Source organism: Podarcis tiliguerta (assembly GCF_965153285.1).
Source record: "Podarcis tiliguerta genome assembly, chromosome: 7".
Taxonomy (NCBI): Eukaryota; Metazoa; Chordata; class Lepidosauria; order Squamata; family Lacertidae; genus Podarcis; species Podarcis tiliguerta.
In genome coordinates, this window is record NC_139540.1 from 62,624,925 (window position 1) to 62,634,468 (window position 9,544).

The window sequence follows — 9,544 nt, forward strand, 5'->3', positions numbered from 1 at the left end:
CTGCAAGGTGGCAGTGGGGTCAGGGACAGTTGGCTCTGGCAGTTCACCCATGTAGCCCCAACCTCAATGTAGATCTGCCCTGCCCTTGCATCATCTCCACACTGCAGGCAGGAGGGTGACGGGACAGCACCACACTGGTCACTCCTGCTCCCATCATTTCCAACCATTCTTCACTCTGACCAGGTGCCATGGACCGTGCTACACTAAGGAGGAATGGTGGGAGCCACCCCCTTCCCCTGATTCTCAGTCTTCCCAGGAACAGGAGGACAGCGTAGATTTGGAACAGTGGTTTGCAGAGGGGCATAGTTCAGAAGGCAGAAGCTGGGAAATATTAGATGGGGAACAGCTAGAAGAAGAAGAAACACTGGGAGAGAGAGGGTTAACAGATTCACAGTCGATGGACAGCATTTCTCCACCGAAGGTTGAGAAGAGCTCAGAAAGTCTCAGAACAGAAAGCGCAGAGGGTACAAGCTCAGATTACAAGACGTAGGAGTGAAGTAGATTAATAGGGACGGAAAGGGAGTTACCCTTAACTGGGAGCCCCGCCATTCTAGGGAGACGCTTTCTTTGTCTCTCGTCTTGTTTATTATTATTATTAATAATAATAATTTTTATTTATACCCCGCCCTCCCCAGCCAAGGCCGGGCTCAGAGCGGCTTACAAGCAATAATAAAAACAAGATGAATGATTACAACTTAAAAACAAAAGTAAAATACAACATTAAAATAATGGAACATTAAAATATTAAAATGTAGCCTCATCGCAGGAGGAGAAGGAAAAGAAAAAAGAAAGAGAGGGAGGGAGGGAATCAAATTGGCTCCAAGCCAAAGGCCAGGCAGAACAACTCTGTCTTACAGGCCCTGCGGAAAGAAATCAAATCCTGCAGGGCCCTGGTCTCATGAGGCAGAGCGTTCCACCAGGCCGGAGCCAGAGCTGAAAAGGCCCTGGCTCTGGTTGAAGCCAATCTAACTTCCTTAGGGAGAAACTAAAGAAACTAACTGGTAATAATTTCCTTTTATTTGATCTGCTTATTTGCCGCCACGGGGGAGGAAGCCTGTTCCCTGAAGCCTGACACCAGGGTTGATGGTATTGGGATCCAATGATATACAGAGGGCCACAGGTTGCCCCGCCTCCAAAAAAACTGAACCAGTTTGAGACTGGCTTAGATTTGCAAATGTCAACTAAAAGACATTTCAAGTTATAAGGCAGGAGATTCCAACTAAAGACCAGGAAAAACTTTCTGACAGAAGTCATGGGGAGGTTGTGGACCTCTCCTTCCTTGGAGGTTTTTAAGCAGAGGTTGGATGGCAGTCTGTTATGGATGCTTTAGTTGAGATTCCTCCATTGTAGGAGGTTGGAGCAGAAGACCTTTGGGGACCCTTCCAACTCTGGAATTCTATTTCACACCACCTTTAAATTCCCACCATCGGCAAGTTCAGGAAAAGATTATACAAGTTTGTTCCACTGGTGGTGCTTAGGAGAAAATCTTTAGAAAGGGAAATGGTGAAAGAGGTCTGCGTGCAGCCTTCTCCGTCATTCTTGTGTGCCAAAACAGCCAGTTGGTGGAGTTTCAGCTTTTTAAAAAAGTTTCATGATGTGAGTAACTAGCAACTGTTCGAGTGTCCGCAGCAGCATTAAAGAAAGTTGCGCCAGGATTGTTCTGCCGCAACCTTTTTGCTTCTTAAATGTACAAGATTTGTCTTGCTATAAAAGCATCCCTCCCAGGTATCAAAGAGACTCTTCTCCTCTGGCTCTCTGGATTTATCCGCCTCTATAAAGCGAGCACTTGATCCCACTAAAACCACGATTCTGCAGCTGAGAGACAAAAACTGGAACTGCTACGGTCACTTTGTCCTCATTTAGAAGGTAATAAAACATTGAAAGGGGAGGTGAACGGAGCTTTAATACTTCATTACTCAATTCTTTTTCCTCCGACAAGCCGGTTCCAGAAGCTGAAATCTGACTGAGGGTGCATGGAGACGGGCGTTCGTTTAATTTAATTTCACTTTTGTCTCTTCCTGCCCTAAGCCGTAATGGGATACATTTAGCCAGCAGCTGAACATATTAAACTGCCTTATTCTGGTCCACCTAACCCAGAATTGTCTGTTGTGATGGGTCCCCAGGTATTCGGGCAGAGATCTCTTTGCTACCTGAGGCTCTTTTAACTGGAAAGGGTACGGATTGATCCTGAGACCATCTGCACACAAAGCGTTTACTTTGTTATTGAACTATGATCCTTTTCCATAAAGCAAGGAGTGCCATGAGCAGGTAGAGAATGCAGTTCCCTCCTAGTGCTATTTTTTGGTTTAAACAAACAAATGAAAAATTAGGTGCCATATGATAAAAGTGTTGTGGGTGCCAGCACAAAATGGCTGCCATTGGCTGGTGGGGAAAGAGATACAACTACTTTGTACCAGTGAGTAGAGTCAGTGTGGTGTGGTGGTTGGAATGTCGAACTAGGACCTGGGAGACCAGGGTTCAGATCTACACTTTGTCCATGAAGTGGGTGACCTTGGGCCAGTCACTCAGCCCAACCGACCTACAACAGGGTTGTTGTGAAGACAAAATGGGGAGGAAGAGAACTGTGCCTGCTACTTTGAGCTCTTGAAATAGGCACTGCTTCTGCCTATTACTGAGTCACTATAACCAATTCCTAGGATTAAGATGGGGACAGTTTTCCCAGCTGGAAAATGTGGATAGCATGCAGACTTGAGCCTTGGCATGCCATCACTAAGCACTGCCACATTCTGCACATCAAATGACTCTCAGATAATATTCTGTTCTACAGTATGCATAGCATAGTTGTTGATCCATCCATCTTCCCTGCGCTCTGTCTTATATTGCAGTCTGAAATATCTGGTGCTTTTTCTTTTTCTGAGGTCAGATTCTGTATTTGCAAAAGTAAAAAACCCAACTTAGAAGAAAGCAGGTGTTGTATCTCTAGAAGCTGCAACAAAGCTTTGTGTTGATTTAGGCAGGAAAGCTGCATTTTCAAAAAAATAAAAGGAAGGAAGGAAGCTAAGCTTTACTAACATCAATTAATCTTCACAAGGTCACAGTTTACATAATTTTAATTAACTTCCATTGAACGCTGATGCTCACTTTCCAAATGGAAATATGTTCATTAAAACACTTATTAAATAGATTTGCAGCAATGCTGTGAGAGAATGCTAAGCAGAGAACAGTTTGAATAATTTCTTGAAGCATTCTGGATGACTGACAGAACATTGGCACTTCATGTTTTCGGACTCATGCTGCAGAACTTCTCACTGGATTGTGCTGCAAATGCTTTCCATTTACCAAAAGGAAAGAGAGAAACAAATAGGGTTTGAAATGTGTTGGGACCATTGTGTTATGTCATAAATTCAGGTGCTTGTATCAGATTGAACACAGCTTCCCTTTCCAAGTGCTATTTTCTTCTAGAAAAAGAGGTGCCAGACTCACCATGAACAACTCCCGTGTTCTCTTAGAATGACAATGGCACCCACCTAAGAGATACTGGAACTGAGTTCTGGTGAGTTCCAGCTGAAAAAAAGCCATTTGTCACCTCTCTCTCTCTCTCTCTCTCTCTCTCTCTCTCTCTCTCACACACACACACACACACACACATCCACCCTCTCTCTACATATACAATGGTACCTCGGGTTAAGTACTTAATTCGTTCCAGAGGTCCGTTCTTAACCTGAAACTGTTCTTAACTTGAAGCACCACTTTAGCTAATGGGGCCTCCTGCACGATTTCTGTTCTCATCCTGAAGCAAAGGTCTTAACCCAAGGTACTATTTCTGGGTTAGTGGAGTCTGCAACCTGAAGCGTATGTAAACTGAAGCGTATGTAACCCGAAGTACCACTGTATACCTTTTCTCAGAGGGCTTTTATAAATATTGAGCTGACAGCATATTGAGTTTCATTAAATTTAAAAATTAAGACTGAACTGAAATAGTGTTAACACAGGTCCCAGGCATAAATATTGTTGATTGAAAAGTTAAAAGTCTGCAACAGAGGATCAACTGTGTAGGGGAGAGAAAGAGACCCATATGGAAGTAGCTTAGTATTTATGTTAAAATGTTATTAAAATGCTATCTCCTACCCTAAGTAGAAATAAAAGTTTGGATCCTGATTCACACTTCAGGAAATAACCTGCCTCATAGGTGATTCATAGGCTGCCCAATTTGGGTTAGGGTCTGTTTAATTGTCATGTCCCTGTCCCTACCCCCTGTTCACTACTGGAAAATAAAAAATGGTTATAGCTTTCTTTTGATAAAAGTGGATAAACTTTGCTGACATGGGAGTCCACTCAGAGTTGAAAGAACTGAAAGAAAGAATGTAAGCATTCCATAAACATTTCAGCTGAGAGCATTCGATAAACTGAGTGCCATAGCCAAGAAGACCCTTCCACTAGTCACATCTCCAAATATGTAGGAAAAGGTAGGCAGGTACCCAGGTCACAAAACATGGAGGGTTTTAAAGGTATGCACCAGTTCTTTGAACTGTGTTCAGAAATGTCCAGATTCTTCAGGGCTGGTGAGATATGTTTCTTAGGGTTGGCCCCAGTTGGCAGTCTAGCAGCTGTATTCTCTGAACTCACTGGATTCTTTAGGGGCTACACATGTAACATAGCAGGTTCAGAACACTGCAAACAAATAGAATGTGCTGGTCTGAACATACTGAACAGAGCATCACTGGTTATCCTGTGTTTTCCACAACTCAAGATGCTTGTTTTGATCCTTCAAAACCCTAAATGACTTGGGTCCAGCAGTGGCAGAGCGTCCGGGGGGGGGGCAATGTCACCCTTCTCAGGGATGACGCCCAGGGCGAACCACACCCACCGCACCCCCCCTTCCACCACCAGTGGGGTCCAGGATACCTGAAGCACCACCTCCTTCTGTCATATAAACTCACCCAAGCTTTAGGACCTACTTCTTCAGAGGTTAAACACATGTAGCACAAGTAGAAGGGTCTTTTCAGTGGTGGCGCCCTGTTTCAGGACCTCCCAACCCAAGCGGACTGCAGGACAGCAACATTACTGTCTTTTAGGTGCCTTCCAAAGTTTTAAATAAGTGATCTACATTTCTGCTGCTTTTATCAAAACCTTGGACTGTTTGTTGTATTGATTCCAGCTGTTATGTTATGTTCTTGCATGCAGATTATTTTTTAAGGTAGCCTTTTTTATTGTAAGCCACACTGGATTCATTTAAACAGAAAAAGAGGCATATAAATATGAATAATACAAACAAGCAAATAGACAGGATGCACCCTAAAGAGAGATGTTCTGTTCCAGGAAGATGAAAAAGCAGAGACATCACCTTGCCAACAAAGGTCCGTATAGTTAAAGCTATGGTTTCCCCAGTAGTGATGTATGGAAGTGAGAGCTGGCCCATAAAGAAGGCTGATCGCCGAAGAATTGATGCTTTTGAATTATGGTACTGGAGGAGACTCTTGAGAGTCCCATGGACTGCAAGAAGATCAAACCGATCCATTCTTAAGGAAATCATCCCTGAGTGCTCACTGGAAGGACAGATCCTGAAGCTCAGGCTCCAATACTTTGGCCACCTCATGAGAAGAGAAGACTCCCTGGAAAAGACCCTGATGTTGGGAAAGATGGAGGGCACAAGGAGAAGGGGATGACAGAGGACGAGATGGTTGGACAGAGTTATAGAAGCTCACCAAGCTCATAGAAGCATGAGTCTCACCAAACTGCGGGAGGCAGTAGAAGACAGGAGTGCCCGGCGTGCTCTGGTCCATGGAGTCATGAAGAGTTGGACACGACTAAACAACTAAACAACAACAACATGCATTTGAAGCAGATTCAGTACCGAGATGTTCATGAAGTGCCTACTGAAACTGAAGCTGCTGTACGATAAAGGATGGGGATTTGCATCAGCACCAGGAGCCATAACCTGCGAGCCACAAAATGCACATCAAGAGATGGTTGAGAGGAGGCTCTTTGGTTCAGCATTTGGCTGAAGACACCCAATTGCTCCCCACCCTCCCATATGGCCACACACAGCCCACAGCTACCTGCCTCAAATTGTGTCAGAGCTATGTATCTAAGTGCCACACGCTGGAGCAGAAGGGAATGTTCCTCATCTCTTCTGGAAAGCTACAGCATTTTTGGCTTGCCCCAGGTAAGGAGGATGCGATGAGGGAGCCAGCAGGAGGCCTCCGAGTGGGAGTGAGCTGTTCAGAGAGTGAAATGTTAAAACCGCAACTTGAAAATTGATCTTTGCAGTGCACCCTGAAAAGCAGGCAATGTTCCCATTGCCTAGCTACCCAGCTGTCGCTACACCCACATGTTTTTCTTTCAACTCACGGCCCCCCTCTCATTAAAGGGCCAACAAGAAACCCATTTTATTTGCCGCACTTTGGCAACGCACTCACACACACACAGGCAGAGAGAGGGAGCAACTCCGTAGACCCCCTTTTTACAGCACCCAGGGATGCAAAGTGCAAACCACTTCATGTAAGTGACAGAGGTATGGTCTGCAGTGTCAAGAAATATCCCTGGCCTTCAGCAACATGCTCTTGCGTCTCTCCCCTTGCAATCCATTTGAAGCTGGATTGTAACACCAGCAAACGCCCACCCCATAAGTCAGAGCATGAAGGTTTATGCATTACATTAACTGAGACTGTGCAGCCACAGAATCCTATTCTTTATGTAAACACAGGAAATTATCTTTTGTGTTTCCATTTCCCACGTTCAGTGGTACCTTGGGTTAAGTACTTAATTCGTTCTGGAGGTATGTTCTTAACCAGAAACTGTTCTTAACCTGAAGCACCACTTTAGCTAATGGGGCCTCCTGTTGCTGCCACTGTGCCGCTGGAGCACGATTTCTGTTCTCATCCTGAAGCAAAGTTCTTAGCCTGAAGCACTATTTCTGGGTTAGCGGAGTCTGTAACCTGAAGCGTATGTAACCTGAAGCGTATGTAACCCGAGGTACCACTGTAATTGTATGCATTTTCTCCCCACCCACACCCCCAATTGTTACCAGGCTGCTACCAAAGCATCTGACAACCAGTTAATTGTTGGGTGCTTATAAAGCACCACAGAAGGGGCTTTCCAGGCACTGCCACTTGGTGGTACATGGAAAAGCTCTTTCAGCCAAGCCTTGCCTTTACCTGCCCCTCACCTGGCATGCCAAGAGTTCAGTCCATAGCAAACGCATTATGGAAAGAGTTATTTTCTGTAAAAGCACCACTGCATTTCCAAACCAAGTCAAGTTAGTGGTGCCTCCAGTACATCTCGCTTTACTGGCCAAGGGAGTACAGCTTCCAGGTCATGTGGCCAGCATGACGAAGCCACTTCTGGCAAACCAAAGCAGTGCACGGAAACACCGTTTACCTTCCCACTGAAGTGGTACCTATTTATCTACTTGCACTTTGATGTGCTTTAACATCAGGAGCTGGGACCGAGCAATGGGAGCTCACCCCGTCGCGGGGATTCGAACCGCCGACCTTCTGATCGGCAAGCCCTAAAATGAAGGTAAATATGTTAGAAATGTGCTGCTTGATTGGCCTTTCCCATCTATTGCTGCGTAAGATAATATGGCCAAATAGATAAAAGCACAGCTATGTGTTTGTGATTATACTGTGTCTGTGATTCACTGTGAACAGACTATCCATAATTTGCCAGGTTAAAAAGATGGCAACCCTTCATGAGGTCATATCTAAGTGAGCGATGGACTGGTACAATGACAATAGCCAAGGTGATGAATTTTAATTCTCTGTTTGTCGGAGTATTCAGATCATTCACTTATAATGACATCACTGGTGTTTCATGGGGCTGCAGTAGCTCAACTGACTTTTTAAACCCCACACTTTATCGTAATATCCTCAGACAGGTACAAAAAAAAATAATCAATGGTGAGGGACCTACATCTATCACAACTTCCAAAAAAAAACAAAAACCCCTCTGCTAATACCAGGGCAAGGGAGGCTACTCTAATTGCCTGGCTTCCTGCCGTAGCTTACATCCACCTGAAGCCGTACGGTGACATTAAAATAGATTTTCAGCCCTTTGCTCAATGCATCATCCGCGGCTAAGAAAATAAATCAACCCTTCAACTGGGTGTTGTTAAGTGACAACCGAGGCGATCTCACAGAGGGGTCAGCTCCACAGAAAGTGATCGCTCCCCCTCCTCTCCGTCTTAAGGATCCCCAGGGCCTGACTCACAGGAGCCAGCGTGCCAGAAATCACAGTCCCAACCACTTCCTACTGAGCAGGATGCCAACATAGCACCTACAGACAGCCTTCTGTGCAAAATAAAGAAGGAAATGTAAAATATTGTTGCATGCCAGCCCAGTCTCTGAGCAGTATGAGATTCCAGGGGTTCGTGTTACCTATTGGGAATGAGGCACAGCAGAGACCGTGGTGTCTTTATGATATATGGTTTATTTACACATATACACAACCCGAGCCTCTGTTGAGGGGTTCATGGCATCAGCGTCCCCAAAGGATCCTGCTTCTCCCATAGCAACAACCCTTGTTTCAGACAGACATCAGACATTGCACTCTAACATTGCTCTCCCCCTCCAGCTTGCGGCTTTCTTTCTCTGTGACATCACTCCTCCCCTCTCAACTCTAAACTGTGGCTTTATCGCTTGTCTCCCCCTTTGATGCTTTGTTATGCTACCTCCAACCCAAGGAGATAAGTAACTATACAACCTTTAGAAGACATTTGAAGTCAGCCCTGTATAGGGAAGTTAATAATAATAATAATAATAATAATAATAATAATAATTTATGTTTTTATATACGTTGGGAGCTGCCCAGAGTGTCTGGGGCATAAATATTATGGATGGGGTATAAATAATAAAATATTATAATAACAACAACTATTATTGTTATTATTATGGAATAGGACATCCTTATTTTCACCAGAGAAATGTTGGAGGATAAGCTCTGTCTCTTTCCACAATAGCACACAGCTACTTATTATTGGGTCTTTCACCCCTCCTGCTCCTTCATACAATATCTGCAGCCTAGGCACTCATGTGTTCAGGGCATATTGTGAGACTCTGGTTCAAATCCCAATTCAGCCATGAAGCTTACCAGGTGACCTTGGGGCAGTTGCTATCTCTCAGTCCATCCTACCTCACAGGGCTGTTGTGAGGGGTGGGAATGGAGAAAACTCATGTGTACCATATCCTCACCTTCTTGAAGGAAAGGCAGGGTTAAGAGGTAGCAAGGAAATGAAAGGAAATGAAACAAAACGAAAGAAAAGGCTCCATTTGTGTATCAATGGCACTAAAAGAAAACGAGTGCTATCAACAAGAGAACACAGGGAAAGTATATTAGAAATATATTTCTCAGCTGGTACATTGAGGAATATGGAAGCAGCATTCCTGCTAATCAGCTGAGATAATGCTTTGGGGACTCCAAGACATTGCGGGATTTTGAAGAAAGTGCTTTGAGTGCCTCTGGTAATACATTATGATGAATAGTTAATAACTGGGCACTTATAATAAATGGAAATACACTCTTCAGTGCAAAGTGTTCCATTGGCTGGAAAGAATTCATTGTTCTTCTTTTGCCGTTTCCCCAA

General features: G+C 44.4%; 1 long non-coding RNA gene across 1 annotated transcript; it reads right to left on the bottom strand.

Moving 5' to 3' along the window:
• Positions 1-3,053: 3,053 nt before the first annotated feature.
• On the bottom strand, positions 3,054-4,565 carry LOC310681752. Its single transcript, XR_014513584.1, has 2 exons — positions 4,478-4,565; positions 3,054-3,288 (listed from the first exon to the last, which is right to left on the bottom strand). It is a non-coding gene; the product is annotated as an uncharacterized lncRNA (long non-coding RNA).
• Positions 4,566-9,544: the final 4,979 nt, after the last annotated feature.